Raw genomic sequence first — 16,883 nt, forward strand, 5'->3', positions numbered from 1 at the left:
ATAGTTATTGTTAACTAATTCGGGTTATTGTTAAGGAGCCGTCTTTAAGAGGCCCTTTCTGTTGTCATACTGTTAACTGGGTTTAGATCACAAGTTGTACGGTGTGATTGGTGTGGCTGGTATGAGTCTTACCCGGGATTCAAAATGCCTCCCTTATTGTGTATGCTCGTCCGGGCACAGTACCTAACTGGAGTCTGGAGGAGGGTCATAGGGGGAGGAGCCAGTGCACACCACCTGACCTAGTAAAGCTTTACTTTTTTGTGCCCTGTCTCCTGCGGAGCCGCTATTCCCCATGGTCCTTTCAGGAACCCCAGCATCCACTACGGACTCCGAGAAATAGAATTATCGGTAAGTAAATTCTTATTTTTCCCTCACAGAAAGGCTGGAGGGAAGGCTCCCAGGCTCTCCCCTGCACTGCACTACAGAAACAGGGTTAAAACAGAGAGGGGGGGCACTAATTTGGCGATATGCTTATATATTAAGATGCTATAAGGGAAAACACTTATATAAAGTTGTCCCTATATAATTATAGCGTTTTTGGTGTGTGCTGGCAAACTCTCCCTCTGTCTCTCCAAAGGGCTAGTGGGTCCTGTCCTCTATCAGAGCATTCCCTGTGTGTGTGCTGTGTGTCGGTACGTGTGTGTCGACATGTAGGAGGACGATGTTGGTGAGGAGGCGGAGCAATTGCCTGTAATGGTGATGTCACTCTCTAGGGAGTCGACACCGGAATGGATGGCTTATTTAGGAAATTACGTGATAATGTCAACACGCTGCAAGGTCGGTTGACGACATGAGACGGCCGACAAACAATTAGTACCGGTCCAGACGTCTCAAAAACACCGTCAGGGGTTTTAAAACGCCCCTTTACTTTAGTCGGTCGACACAGACACAGACAGGGACACTGAATCCAGTGTCGACGGTGAATAAACAAACGTATTCCTTATTAGGGCCACACGTTAAAGGCAATGAAGGAGGTGTTACATATTTCTGATACTACAAGTACCACAAAAGAGGGTATTATGTGGGATGTGAAAAAACTACCATAGTTTTTACTGAATCAGATAAATTAAATAAAGTGTGTGATGATGCGTGGGTTCCCCCCGATAGAAAATTATGGGCGGTATACCCTTTCCCGCCAGAAGTTAGGGCGCGTTGGGAAACACCCCTTAAGGTGGATAAGGCGCTCACACGCTTATCAAAACAAGTGGCGGTACCGTCTATAGATAGGGCCGTCCTCAAGGACCAGCTGACAGGAGGCTGGAAAATATCATAAAAAGTATATACACACATACTGGTGTTATACTGCGACCAGCGATCGCCTCAGCCTGGATGTGCAGAGCTGGGGTGGCTTGGTCGGATTCCCTGACTAAAAATATTGATACCCTTGACAGGGACAGTATTTTATTGACTATAGAGCATTTAAAGGATGCATTTCTATATATGCGAGATGCACAGAGGGATATTTGCACTCTGACATCAGGAGTAAATGCAATGTCCATAACTGCCAGAAGATGTTATGGACACGACAGTGGTCAGGTGATGCAGATTCCAAACGGCACAAAGGTGTATTGCCGTATAAAGGAAGAGGAGCTATTTGGGGTCGGTCCATCGGACCTGGTGGCCACGGCAACTGCTGGAAAATCCACAGTTTTTTACCCTAAGTCACATCTCTGCAGAAAAAGACACCGTCTTTTCAGCCTCAGTCCTCTCGTCCCTATAAGATCATATCTGCCCAGGGATAGAGGAAAGGGAAGAAGACTGCAGCAGGCAGCCCATTCCCAGGAACAGAAGCGTTCCACCGCTTCTGACAAGTTCTCAGCATGGCGCTGAGACCGTACAGGACCCCTGGATCCTACAAGTAGTATCCCAGGGGTACAGATTGGAATGTCGAGACGTTTCCCCTTCGCAGGCTCCTGAAGTCTGCTTTACCAAGGTCTCCCTCCAACAAGGAGGCAGTATGGGAAAAATTCACAAGCTGTATTCCCAGCAGGTGATAATTAAATTACCCCTCCTACTACAAGAAAAGGGGTATTATTCCACACTATATTGTGGTACTGAAGCCAGAAGGCTAGGTGAGACTTATTCTAAAAATTTTTTTTGAACACTTACAAAGGTTCAAATCAAGATGGAGTCACTCAGAACAGTGATAACGGACCAGGAAGAAGGGGACTATATAGTGTCCCGGGACATCAGGGATGCTTACCTCTATGTCCCAAATTTGCCCTTCTCACTAAGGGTACCTCAGGTTCGTGGTGCAGAACTGTCACTATCAGTTTCAGACGCTGCCGTTTGGATTGTCCACGGCACCCCGGGTCTTTACCAAGGTAATGGCCGAAATGATGATTCTTCTTCGAAGAAAAGGCGTCTTAATTATCCCTTACTTGGACGATCTCCTGATAAGGGCATAGTCCAGGGAACAGTTGGAGGTCGGAGTAGCACTATCTCGGATACTGCTACAACAGCACGGGTGGATTCTAAATATTCCAAAATCGCAGCTGATCCCGACGACACGTCTGCTGTGCCTAGGGATGATTCTGGACACAGTCCAGAAAAAGGTGTTTCTCCCGGAAGAGAAAGCCAGGGAGTTATCCGAGTTAGTCAGGAACCTCCTAATAACAGTGCATCATTGCACAAGGGTCCTGGTAAAAATGGTGGCTTCCTCCGAAGCAATTCCATTCGGCAGATTTCACGCAAGAACTTTTCAGTGGGATCTGCTGGACAAATGGTCCGGATCGCATCTTCAGATGCATCAGCGGATAACCCTATATCCAAGGACAAGGGTGTCTCTCCTGTGGTGGTTATAGAGTGCTCATCTTCTAGAGGGCCGCAGATTCGGCATTCAGGATTGGATGCTGGTGACCACGGAGCCCGGCCCGAGAGGCTGGGGAGCAGTCACACAAGGAAAAAATTTCCAGGGAGTGTGATCAAGTCTGGAGACTTTTCTCCACATAAATATACTGGAGCTAAGGGTAAATTTATAATGCTCTAAGCTTAGCAAGACCTCTGCTTCAAGGTCAGCCGGTATTGATCCAGTGGGAAAAACATCACGGCAGTCGCCCACGTAAACAGACAGGGCGACACAAGAAGCAGGAGGGCAATGGCAAAAACTGCAAGGACTTTTCGCTGGGCGGAAAATCATGTGATAGCACTGTCAGCAGTGTTTCATCCCGGGAATGGAAACTGGGAAGCAGACTTCCTCAGCAGGCACGACCTCCACCCGGGAGAGTGGAAACTTCATCGGGAAGTTTTTTCCACATGATTGTAAACCGTTGGGAAATACCAAAGGTGGACATGATGGCGTCCCGTCTGAACAAAAAACGGGACAGGTATTGCGCCAGGTCAAGAGACCCTCAGACAATAGCTGTGGACGTTCTGGTAACACCGTGGGTGTACCAGTCGGTGTATGTGTTCCCTCCTCTGCTTCTCATACCTAAGGTGCTGAGAATTATAAGACGTAGAGGAGTAAGAACTATACTCATGGCTCCGGATTGGCCAAGAAGGACTTGGTACCCGGAACTTCAAGAGATGCTTACAGAGGTCTTATGGCCTCTGCCGCTAAGAAGGGACTTGCTTCAGCAAGTACCATGTCTGTTCCAAGACTTACCGCAGCTGCGTTTGTCGGCATGGCGGTGGAAAGCCGGATCCTAAGGGAAAAAGGCATTCCGGAAGAGGTCATTCCTACCCTGGTCAAAGCCAGAAAGGAGGTGACCGCACAACATTATCACCACATGTGGCGAAAATATGTTGCGTGGTGTGAGGCCAGGAAGGCCCCACAAAGAAATTTCAACTCGGTCGTTTCCTGCATTTCCTGCAAACAGGAGTGTCTATGGGCCTCAAATTGGGGTCCATTAAGGTTCAAATTTCGGCCCTGTCGATTTTCTTCCAGAAAGAATTGGCTTCAGTTCCTGAAGTCCAGAAGTTTGTCAAGGGAGTATTGCATATACAACCCCCTTTTGTGCCTCCAGTGGCACTGTGGGATCTCAACGTAGTTCTGGGATTCCTCAAATCACATTGGTTTAAAACCAGTCAAATCTGTGGATTTGAAGCATCTCACATGAAAAGTGACCATGCTCTTGGCCCTGGCCTGGACCAGGCGAGTGTCAAATTGGTGGTTTTTTCTCAAAAAAGCCCATATCTGTTTGTCCATTCGGACAGGGCAGAGCTGCGGACTCGTCCCCAGTTCTCTCCCTAAGGTGGTGTCAGTGTTTCACCTGAACCAGCTTATTGTGGTGCCTTGCACCTACTAGGGACTTGGAGGACTCCAAGTTGCTAGATGTTGTCAGGGCCCTGAAAATATGTTCCAGGACGGCTGGAGTCAGGAAAACTGACTTGCTGTTATCCTGTATGCACCCAACAAACTGGGTGCTCTTGCTTCTAAGCAGACTATTGCTAGTTGGATGTGTAATACAATTCAGCTTGCACATTCTGTGGCAGGCCTGCCACAGCCAAAATATGTAAATGCCCATTCCACAAGGAAGGTGGGCTCATCTTGGGCGGCTGCCCGAGGGGTCTCGGCTTTACAACTTTGCCGAGCAGCTACTTGATCAGGGGCAAACACGTTTGCTAAATTCTACAAATTTGATACCCTGGCTAAGGAGGACCTGGAGTTCTCTCATTCGGTGCTGCAGAGTCATCCGCACTCTCCCGCCCGTTTGGGAGCTTTGGTATAATCCCCATGGTCCTTTCAGGAACCCCAGCATCCACTAGGACGATAGAGAAAATAAGAATTTACTTACCGATAATTCTATTTCTCGGAGTCCGTAGTGGATGCTGGGCGCCCATCCCAAGTGCGGATTATCTGCAATACTTGTAAATAGTTACAAAAATCGGGTTATTATTGTTGTGAGCCATCTTTTCAGAGGCTCCGCTGTTATCATACTGTTAACTGGGTTTAGATCACAAGTTGTACGGTGTGATTGGTGTGGCTGGTATGAGTCTTACCCGGGATTCAAAATTCCTCCCTTATTGTGTACGCTCGTCCGGGCACAGTACCTAACTGGCTTGGAGGAGGGTCATAGGGGGAGGAGCCAGTGCACACCACCTGATCGGAAAGCTTTACTTTTGTGCCCTGTCTCCTGCGGAGCCGCTATTCCCCATGGTCCTTTCAGGAACCCCAGCATCCACTACGGACTCCGAGAAATAGAATTATCGGTAAGTAAATTCTTATTTTCTGATACTACAAGTACCACAAAAAAGGGTATTATGTGGAGTGTGAAAAAACTACCTGTGGTTTTTCCTGCATCAGATAAATTAAATGAAGTGTGTGATGATGCGTGGGTTTCCCCCGATAGAAAATTATTGGCGGTATACCCTTTCCCGCCAGAAGTTATGGCGCGTTGGGAAACACCCCTTAGGGTGGATAAGGCGCTCACACGCTTATCAAAACAAGTGGCGTTACCGTCTCCAGATACGGCCGCCCTCAAGGAGCCAACTGATAGGAGGCTGGAAAATATCCTAAAAAGTATATACACACACATACTGGTGTTATACTGCGACCAGCGATCGCCTCAGCCTGGATGGGCAGCGCTGGGGTGGCTTGGTCGGATTCCCTGACTGAAAATATTGATACCCTTGACAGGGACAGTATTTTATTGACTATAGAGCATTTAAAGGATGCATTTCTATATATGCGAGATGCACAGAGGGATATTTGCACTCTGGCATCAAGAGTAAGTGCGATGTCCATATCTGCCAGAAGAATTGCCGTATAAAGGGGAGGAGTTATTTGGGGTCGGTCCATCGGACCTGGTGGCCACGGCAACAGCTGGAAAATCCACCTTTTTTACTCCAAGTCACATCTCAGCAGAAAAAGACATCGTCTTTTCAGCCTCAGTCCTTTCGTCCCCATAAGGGCAAGCGGGCAAAAGGCCAGTCATATCTGCCCAGGGATAGAGGTAAGGGAAGAAGACTGCAGCAGGCAGCCCATTCCCAGGAACAGAAGCCTTCCACCGCTTCTGCCAAGTCCTCAGCATGACGCTGGGGCCATACAAACAGGTGCGGTGGGGGGTCGTCTCAAGAGTTTCAGCACGCAGTGGGCTCACTCGCAAGTGGACCCCTGGATCCTACAAGTAGTATCCCAGGGGTACAGATTGGAAATTCGAGACGTCTCCCCCTCGCAGGTTCCTGAAGTTTGCTTTACCAACTTCTCCCTCCGACAGGGAGGCAGTATTGGAAACATTTCACAAGCTGTATTCCCAGCAGGTGATAATCAAAGTACCCCTCCTACAACAAGGAAAGGGGTATTATTCCACACTATATTGTGGTACTGAAGCCAGACGGCTCGGTGAGACCTATTCTAAATCTGAAATATTTGAACACTTACATACAAAGGTTCAAATCAAGATGGAGTCACTCAGAGCAGTGATAGCGAACCAGGAAGAAGGGGACTATATGGTGTCCCTGGACATCAAGGATGCTTACCTCCATGTCCCAATTTGCCCTTCTCACCAAGGGTACCACAGGTTCGTGGTACAAAACTGTCACTATCCGTTTCAGACGCTGCCGTTTGGATTGTCCACGGCACCCCGGGTCTTTACCAAGGTAATGGCCGAAATGATGATTCTTCTTCAAAGAAAAGGCGTCTTAATTATCCCTTACTTGGACGATCTCCTGATAAGGGCAAGGTCCAGAGAACAGTTGGAGGTCGGAGTAGCACTATCTCAAGTAGTTCTACGACAGCACGGGTGGATTCTAAATATTCCAAAATCGCAGCTGTCTCCGACGACACGTCTGCTGTTCCTAGGGATGATTCTGGACACAGTCCAGAAAAAGGTGTTTCTCCCGGAGGAGAAAGCCAGGGAGTTATCCGAGCTAGTCAGGAACCTCCTAAAACCAGGAAAAGTGTCAGTGCATCATTGCACAAGGGTCCTGGGAAAAATGGTGGCTTCTTACGAAGCGATTCCATTCGGCAGATTTCACGCAAGAACTTTTCAGTGGGATCTGCTGGAAAAATGGTCCGGATCGCATCTTCAGATGCATCAGCGGATAACCCTGTCTCCAAGGAAAAGGGTGTCTCTTCTGTGGTGGCTGCAGAGTGCTCATCTACTAAAGGGCCACAGATTCGTCATTCAGGACTGGGTCCTGGTGACCACGGATGCCAGCCTGAAAGGCTGGAGAGCAGTCACACAAGGAAAAAATTTCCAGGGAGTGTGATCAAGTCTGGAGACTTCTCTCCACATAAATATACTGGAGCTAAGAGCAATTTACAATGCTCTAAGCTTAGCAAGACCTCTGCTTCAAGGTCAGCCGGTATTGATCCAGTGGGACAACATCACGGCAGTCGCCCACGTAAACAGACAGGGCGGCACAAGAAGCAGGAGGGCAATGGCAGAAACTGCAAGGATTCTTCGCTGGGCGGAAAATCACGTGATAGCACTGTCAGCAGTGTTCATTCCGGGAGTGGACAACTGGGAAGCAGACTTCCTCAGCACGACCTCCATCCGGGAGAGTGGGGACTTCATCGGGAAGTCTTCCACATGATTGTGAACCGTTGGGAAAGACCAAAGGTGGACATGATGGCGTCCCGCCTGAACATAAAACTGGACAGGTATTGCGCCAGGTCAAGAGACCCTCAGGCAATAGCTGTGGACGTTCTGGTAACACCGTGGGTGTACCAGTCGGTGTATGTGTTCCCTCCTCTGCTTCTCATACCTAAGGTACTGAGAATTATAAGACGTAGAGGAGTAAGAACTATACTCGTGGCTCCGTATTGGCCAAGAAGGACTTGGTACCCGGAACTTCAAGAGATGCTCACAGAGGACTCATGGCCTCTGCCGCTAAGAAGGGACTTGCTTCAGCAAGTACCATGTCTGTTCCAAGACTTACCGCGGCTGCGTTTGACGGCATGGCGGTTGAACGCCGGATCCTAAGGGAAAAAGGCATTCCGGAAGAGGTCATTCCTACCTTGGTCAAAGCCAGGAAGGAGGTGACCGCACAACATTATCACCACATGTGGCGAAAATATGTTGCGTGGTGTGAGGCCAGGAAGGCCCCACGAAGAAATTTCAACTCGGTCGTTTCCTGCATTTCCTGCAAACAGGAGTGTCTATGGGCCTCAAATTGGGGTCCATTAAGGTTCAAATTTCGGCCCTGTCGATTTTCTTCCAGAAAGAATTGGCTTCAGTTCCTGAAGTCCAGAAGTTTGTCAAGGGAGTACTGCATATACAACCCCCTTTTGTGCCTCCAGTGGCACTGTGGGATCTCAACGTAGTTCTGGGATTCCTCAAATCACATTGGTTTAAACCGCTCAAATCTGTGGATTTGAAATATCTCACATGGAAAGTGACCATGATGTTGGCCCTGGCCTCGGCCAGGCGAGTGTCAGAATTGGCGGCTTTGTCTCACAAAAGCCCATATCTGATTGTCCATTCGGACAGGGCAGAGCTGCGGACTCGTCCCCAGTTTCTCCCTAAGGTGGTGTCAGCGTTTCACCTGAACCAGCTTATTGTGGTACCTGCGGCTACTAGGGACTTGGAGGACTCCAAGTTGCTAGATGTTGTCAGGGCCCTGAAAATATAGTTTCCAGGACGGCTGGAGTCAGGAAAACTGACTTGCTGTTATCCTGTATGCACCCAACAAACTGGGTGCTCTTGCTTCTAAGCAGACGATTGCTAGTTGGATGTGTAGTACAATTCAGCTTGCACATTCTGTGGCAGGCCTGCCACAGCCAAAATATGTAAATACCCATTCCACAAGGAAGGTGGGCTCATCTTGGGCGGCTGCCCGAGGGGTCTCGGCTTTACAACTTTGCCGAGCTGCTACTTGGTCAGGGGCACACCCTGGCTGAGGAGGACCTGGAGTTCTCTCACTCGGTGCTGCAGAGTCATCCGCACTCTCCCGCCCGTTTGGGAGCTTTGGTATAATCCCCATGGTCCTGACGGAGTCCCCAGCATCCACTTAGGACGTCAGAGAAAATAAGAATTTACTTACCGATAATTCTATTTCTCGTAGTCCGTAGTGGATGCTGGGCGCCCATCCCAAGTGCGGATTGTCTGCAATACTTGTACATAGTTATTGTTACAAAAATCGGGTTATTATTGTTGTGAGCCATATTTTCAGAGGCTCCGCTGTTATCATGCTGTTAACTGGGTTCAGATCACAGGTTGTACAGTGTGATTGGTGTGGCTGGTATGAGTCTTACCCGGGATTCAAAATCCTTCCTTATTGTCTACGCTCGTCCGGGCACAGTATCCTAACTGAGACTTGGAGGAGGGTCATAGGGGTAGGAGCCAGTGCACACCACCTGATCCTAAAGCTTTTACTTTTGTGCCCTGTCTCCTGCGGAGCCGCTATTCCCCATGGTCCTGACGGAGTCCCCAGCATCCACTACGGACTACGAGAAATAGAATTATCGGTAAGTAAATTCTTATTTTCTCCGGCAGGGTCCACAGGTTATCCACAGGATAACATTGGAATTTCCCAAAGCAATTTAGTGGTGGGGATGCTCCGGTTTGGACAGGAGAATCCTTCACACGAATTCAGCGTCATGAGAGGCAAAGGTATCCATGGCATAATGTCTAATGAATGTGTTACTGAAAGACCATGTGGCTGCCTTACATACTGTTTGGCTGAAGCACCACGTTGTGCTGCCTATGATGGACCTACCTTGCGTGTAGAGTGAGCAGAGACATTGGCCCTCATTCCGAGTTGATCGGTCGCAAGGCGAATTTAGCAGAGTTACACACGCTAAGCCGCCGCCTACTGGGAGTGAATCTTAGCTTCTTAAAATTGCGACCGATGTATTCGCAATATTGCGATTACTAACTACTTAGCAGTTTCAGAGTAGTTCCAGACTTACTCTGCCTGTGCGATCATTTCAGTGCTTGTCGTTCCTGGTTGACGTCACAAACACACCCAGCGTTCGCCCAGGCACTCCCACCGTTTCCCCGGCCACTCCTGCGTTTTTTCCGGAAACGGTAGCGTTTTCAGCCACACGCCCCTGAAACGCCGTGTTTCCGCCCAGTAACACCCATTTCCTGTCAATCACATTACGATCGCCGGAGCGAAGAAAAAGCCGTGAGTAAAAATACTTTCTTCATAGTAAAGTTACTTGGCGCAGTCGCAGTGCGAACATTGCGCATGCGTACTAAGCGGATTTTCACTGCGATGCGATGAAAAATACCGAGCGAACAACTCGGAATGAGGGCCATTAGCCGGAACAGGGAGATCAGCTTGAGAATATGCTTCTGAAATCGTCATCCAAAGCCACCTTGCCAGTGTCTGCTTATCAGCAGGCCATCCTCTATTTTGAAATCCGTAGAGAATGAAGAGAGAATCTGTCTTTCTGAGGGCACTGGTATGATCCACGTAGATCCTTAAGGCACGGACCACATCCAGCGATGCATCTCCCGCAGAAAGGCCCGGTACCTGGAAAGCCGGGACTACAGTTTCTTCGTTAAGGTGGAATTTAGACACCACCTTGGAAATATACCCAGATCTAGTTCTGAGAACTGTTTTTTTCTGGATAAAAAAATCAGAAATGGGGAACGACATGACAAAGTATGACAAAAAAATGCCCCTAAATCTGATACTCTTCTAGCTGACTCCATAGCCAGTAGAAGGAGAACTTTAGCTGTTAACCATTTAAGATCCACTAAGTGGTTCAAATGGGGCAACTTGTAGGGCCTTTAAAACTAAATTTAAGATCCAAGGCGCTGTAGGTGGAACAAAAGGAGGTCGAATGCGCAGCATTCCCTGGAAAAAAGTACGCACATCCTGTAAGTTGGCCATTTTTCTTTTAGAACCATTCAGTCAGTGCTGGCACACTCTCAAGGAAGCTACCTTCAAACCTTTATCCATTCCTGCCTTAAGGAATGCTAAGACTCCGGAAACTCTGAAAGACTTAGGGTTAATTTTCCGTTCATTGCACCAATGAATATAGGTTTGCCATATTTGGTGATAAATGCGAGCTGAGGAAGGTTTCCTTGCTCTGAGCATTGTTTGAATTACCTGTTGTGAGAATCCTCTTGACTTCAGGATAGAGGGTTCAAGAGCCACGCCGTCAAAGACAGCTGATCCAGATGTCTGTGATAACAAGGACCCTGCATCAGTAGACCTGGACGTTGAGGGAGCAGGAGTGGCGCATCCATCGACATTCTCTGCAGATCTGTGTACCAATGCCTTCTGGGCCAAGCCGGAGCTATTAGTATCACGGCACCCTTTCCTTACTTTATCTTTCTCACCACCCTGGGTAATAGGGTGATTGGAGGTAACACACAAGCCAGATGAAAGTCCCATCTCACTGACAGGGCATCCACAAAGATCGCTCAACTTTGTTGTTCTAACAGGACGCCATGAAATCTGTCTCTGGCAACCCCCACTTGTCTACCAGGGTCTGGAAGACCTCCGGGTGTAGAGCCCATTCGCTTGCCTGAATGGTGTGTCGACTGAGAAAATCCGGTTCCCAGTTTAGGACTCCCGGAACGAACACTGCGGACAAGGCTGGATGATGAAGTTCTGCCCACTTTAGTATGTGACTTACCTCCTTCATAGCTTTTCCGCTGCGAGTTCCTCCCTGATGGTTGAGGTACCCTACTGCCGTCGCATTGTCCTAGTGGATCTGAACTGGTTTTCCCAGAAGAATGTCCTTTGCCTGAATCAGTGCCATGTATATGGCTCAAAGTTCCAATATGTTTATTGGCAGGCAACCTTCTTCCTTTGTTCCATTTCCCCTGGAAACACAACCTTCCTGACACTGCGCCCCAGCCCTGGAGACTGGCATCTGTTGTCAGAATTTCCCAATCTGATATCCAAAAGGTTCTCCCCTTGTCCAGATTCGATGTCTGTAGCCACCAGGCTAATGACCTTCTTACTTCTATCGTAAGTCTGTGTTTTTTATCGTCTGATCAACCCATTCCATTTGGCAAGAATCAGTGGCTGCAGAGGCCTCGAGTGGAACTGTGCATACTCCACCATGTCAAATGTTGACACCATCAATCCCATCACATGCACTGCTGTGTGAAAGGATACCTTTTGACTGTGTAGCAAGTCCTGAAACCTTGACTGAACCTTGGATATCTTGTTCAGAGGTAAGAATACTCTCTGAAGACTTGAATCCAGTACAGCCCCCAAGTGAATCATCTGCTGTGATGGAACCAGAGACAATTTTGCCCAATTATGAGCCACCTGTGCCTTTGCAGACACGTTATTGTCTGTTGCAGATAACATAGGAGCAATTCCTGCGACTGAGCCAGGATTAAAAGTTTGTTGAGGTATGGAAAATTCTTATCCCCTGCTGGTGGAGATAATCTCTCCATTACCACCATAATCTTGGTAAATACTCTGGGGTCTGTGGCTAACCCAAAAGGTAGGGCCTGGAACTGAAAATACTGTTGGAGGATAGCAAACCTGAGAGAGCACTGATGGGACAGTGCTATAGGAACATGTATATCCAGCGATATATATGTATATCCTGTATATCCAGGGATACCATATAATCCTCTGGTTCCATGGCCAAAAGGATGGAACATAAAGTCTCCATATGAAACTGAAGTACCCAAATGTACTTGTTCAGCACTTTAAGATTGAAAATGGGCCGAAATGACCCATTTGGTTTCTGAACTAGAAACAGATTGGAGTAAAAACCCTGTCCTCATTGCGCAGGAGGAACTGGAATGACTACTCCTGACTGAAGCATTTTCTGAACTGCCTCTTGCAAAGCCCTTGCCTTCGTCTCTACCCGAGACGGGGCTGGTACAAAAAAATCTTTGAGGAGGGTGCTTCTTGAAGGCAAAAGCATAACCTAGAGATACCGCTTCCTGTACCCAGGCATCTGTTGTAGACTGCTGCCAGATCTGTGCAAACTGAAGAAGTCTGCCCCCCACCTTGGGATCCCCCAGGTGGAGGCCCGCGCCATCAGGCTGATGGCTTATCTGTTTTATCAACCGGTCCTCTGGTAGCCCAATGCTTTATAGTCTTACCAGACTTGTTGTATTTGGACTGCCTGCCATCACTTTTTCCTTTAGCTTTTCCTTGAGACTGAAAGGGCTGAAAAGCCAAGACTTTAGGTTTGAAATTGTATGTGGAAGGAAACTTTACCTTCTTGGAGTATGCTTCTGACTCCATGATATCTGTCAATTCTTTACCAAAAAGATTATCTCTAGAAAAAGGCAAAGATTCCAAAACCTTCTTAGGTTCTGAATCAGCTTTCCACGTACATAGCCAAACTGCTCTGCAAGCAGCGATTGTTGAAGCTGATACCCTGAAGGCAATAGTACTCATATCCAGTGCGTCTTCTTCTGAAAACATTGCAGCCCGTTTTATTTGTGCTATTTGGGATTTTTGCTCTCTACATGCTATTTAAAAATCCCCCTCCAATGCATCAACCCAAGCAGCCACTGCCTTTGCCATCCAAGCTGAAGCCATGGCTGGCCTTATGACTGCCCCAGACAGGGAAAAAATGTTTTTTATAAACCCATCCAGTCTCCTATCCGTGACATCATTTAATGATGTTGAAGGCAAAGGTAATGTAGATTTTCGCGTTAATCGTATTACATGCGTATCTACTTTAGGAGCCACCTCTCTTTTTAAACAATCCCCAGCTGGAAGAGGATAATTGGAGTTCCATTTCTTAGGAATTCTAAACTTCTTATTGGGCGTAGCCCAAGGCTCTTCCATGATTTCCATTAGCTGCTCTGACCCTGGAAACTTAGTCTTAACTGTTTTGGGATGTTTAAACACAGGTGCCTTGGTTTTTAACACAGGCTCTGCTGAATCCTCGAAGGATAGAATGGCTTTCATTGCTTTAATTAACTCTGCTATATCCACTGAGCTGAGACCTTCCTCCTCCTCTTCGTATGCCGAAGCAGAGTTTATCGAGCTTTCATCCTCCGATGAATCCTCATCTGAAAAAATGTGTAGCCTGTGAGGATGAAGATTTACTTACCACTGGCTTATCAGCCTGTTTCTTTTGAGAGGCTGCTGCTGGAAGTGATAAACCGCAGGTGGGAAGCTGCATGTAAGGGTTAATCGTGTAACCTATCCCTGGTTGGAGGAATTATCCATTCAGCTATACTGATAATGTCTGCGCAAACATAGCCCAAGGTGGATCAACCTGCACCTGAATCTGCCTTGTAGTTTTTAAGAGACCCTGGTGAAAGCTAAAACAATTTGCACACAAACCATCCTGAACCAGAACCAGTTAGAGGTTAACACAGCTTCGCAAGACAAACATGATATGAGTGTTGGTTATGCTGTGAGTATATCTTCCTCACCTTTGCCGCTCTTAAACGTGATAAATAATCAACACTTCCACAGTGTACTACACAATTTGTGACTGATAACTTTATGCTTTTTAAAGTGACCTACGTGTGCAGCGTCTGAGACGGAAGCGGGAATCAGTACATGGCGGGAGACTTGGAGGAAACTGGTCATGAACTGGGGGGAGGGGTGACCAGGAGAGTGTCTGACTCCCCACTGCTGACATCAACCCTAGGCATTGCGGCTTCATACTATTCCTGGAGCCTCTGATCCCTAAGGCCTAGCGCTGGTGCATCCGAGGTGGCAGCCGCTTCAGCGACTGTTTGGTAGTTTCCTCCCAATACAGTGCGGCTGTGTCCGTATTTCCCTTCTAAGCGGAACCGATTCCTTACCTTCTCCCTGTGCTCCGGCCACAGCCTGGTAACGTCTGCTGGACCTGCTAGTATATCCGACACAGACGCCCGCCGAAACAGCACTGTACTCGTGGGTAAGCGTTGTTGCGACCCGGAGGAGAGTTGTTGGAGAGACTCTCTCTAAGGTACGTATAAGACGCTTTTTAGAAAGATCACCGAAGAAAAAATATTAAGTCTATAAAAATAAAGTAAGAAAGCTTAGGGCTGCTAAAAACCAGCAGCCCTCTGATCATGGTACGGCTCCTGCCGCACCAAACAAAATACTGATTTGCCTGAACCAGGAGTTGGGGATATATGGACGGGCCCGTTGCATGCTGGGAGGCCGGAAATCTTTGACCGGTTGGTGCAAATCCGCTGTCGCTTCATCATATCCTATTGTTATCCTTTGGATAACCTGTGGACCCTGCCGGAGAAATTAGGCTATAGCCAAGCTGTATTTTAGGAGAAATGCTGTTAAGGTGTAATTAAAGAAGGATTGATCCAGTGTTTATTGTAGACTGGACTCTCAGTTATATTCCTGCTCTGATCCAGACGCATAAAAAGTAGCTGCAGATTGTCTTCCTAGGGAAGTTCTAAAAACTCGGATGTGTGTGTCAGCCTAAGGAGGGTAATTGGGTGTGTTTGCACAAATGAGCAAGCTCTGCACACTTGCATTATTTGAACTGTAATAAATTACATTTATTGGGTTTACAGATAATGTATAATTTAGGAACCAACAGAATATATAAAAATATTAGCAATATTGGAATGTGCTCACTGGGGAATTTATATTTTGTTCAGTAACCCTGTGAGTTGATCTGTCTCGCATAATACAAGTATAATCAATAATGTGTACTGCGCTCGGGTACGGTGCAGTTTGTAGTACTGGGATTAGACTGAATTGTATTTAAGGAAATACTTTACTTGATACAAAAAACATACATTATATCATAAGAATATAATAAAATAAAATAAAACACTGAAAAACAATTACATGCACAAGCCTTATGTCTAAATGGTAGATAACTCTGCAGTTCTAGAGGTGATACAATAGTAGTTGGCTCTGACTGCCTAGGGTGCCTACCATGATAAGTCAACTTTATTTTAGTAATTACACTAGCTGATGTGCCCGGTTCTCCTAGGCTTGTGCAGAGGTTTGAAGGGCTGGATCTGTTTCTTACCAGCGCTGTAGCACATGCCAAGGGCCTCATCCTTCCATTTGGCGGCATTGCAACACTGCCACTTGGGTCTAATGGGACCCAGGGCTACAGTGCTGTCTCATAAGCCACCTCAGGATCATACACCATGCCTGTGCGAGCCTTGACCTTCCAAGAAAGTCCTCCCCTTCTATTCATCTTCATGGTTTGTTTTGTTCAATATACCATATATCTGGTATGACGTTTGGCAGGAACCTTCTTGGGGACACGGAGAGGTGATCCCCTGTGAGAGGTGTGTGTCGGCCTTAGGTAGGGTGATCTGGTGATCACCATTTGAGGTTTGCATAGTAGGTACGCGTCGAAATGGCCCTTAGAGAGGTCCTGCTAAAGCGTAACCTCAAGGGAAACATTCAACAGATACTTTCCTAGAGCTCGCCATTGCGGTGAACTTGAACAGTTTCCCAGCCGCCACCAGTTCGCATAAACCACCATAAGTAAAGGGTTGGGACATGATGGAGATGTCCTCCCAATCGTCAAACATGTGCCTCGTTGTTAGCTCATGCACCTACCTAGCCATTAATGTCTTACATGAGATAGGAGAGGTTCTGGACCAGGCAGGCTCCGTCTCCTGTGATGCTGACAGCGTTGTGAAGCACTATCTCCCCTTTAACATTCCAAAACTCAATTGCCATGTCTGAGAAAATGAAAAATCCAGAAAGAAATCAAGTGAAGGATCCAAAAAGAAAAAACATAGTCAAAGGGGGGATTTAATTGTTTCACACCGCAGCTGCAACTAGATGACGCCCAATGGAGCAATTTTCAATTGTTACTCCAGGGAGATAAAATTGTTGCTCTAGGGAGATAAATTTCAGCTTTCAGCCCCCTGTGTTATTGAGCTGAAGTATGCGAATAGTGACCTGTTTGGGTGCCCAAATGGCACTTTTTGTGATCGCGCCCATTAGTTTATTTGGCTAAACCTGACGTTAATGGGTGCCATCAGTGCAATAACAGGCATCAATTGAATATTGCCCCTGCGATCTCCTTTAACTTTAGCAGTGGTGGCTCGAGAGGTGGGGCAGCAGCATATTACAATATAGGGAAGCCACACCCACTGCCACCGCAAATGTTACCAAACATC

General features: G+C 47.3%; 1 protein-coding gene across 3 annotated transcripts in view; it reads left to right on the plus strand.

Annotated features, from left to right (window-relative positions):
• Window positions 1-16,883, plus strand: part of HELZ (helicase with zinc finger) — a 403,350-nt gene that overhangs the window by 47,914 nt on the left and 338,553 nt on the right. The gene's annotated exons all lie outside the window — the stretch shown is intronic.

The sequence above is a fragment of the Pseudophryne corroboree genome, chromosome 3 (genome assembly GCF_028390025.1).
Source record: "Pseudophryne corroboree isolate aPseCor3 chromosome 3, aPseCor3.hap2, whole genome shotgun sequence".
NCBI lineage: Eukaryota > Metazoa > Chordata > Amphibia > Anura > Myobatrachidae > Pseudophryne > Pseudophryne corroboree.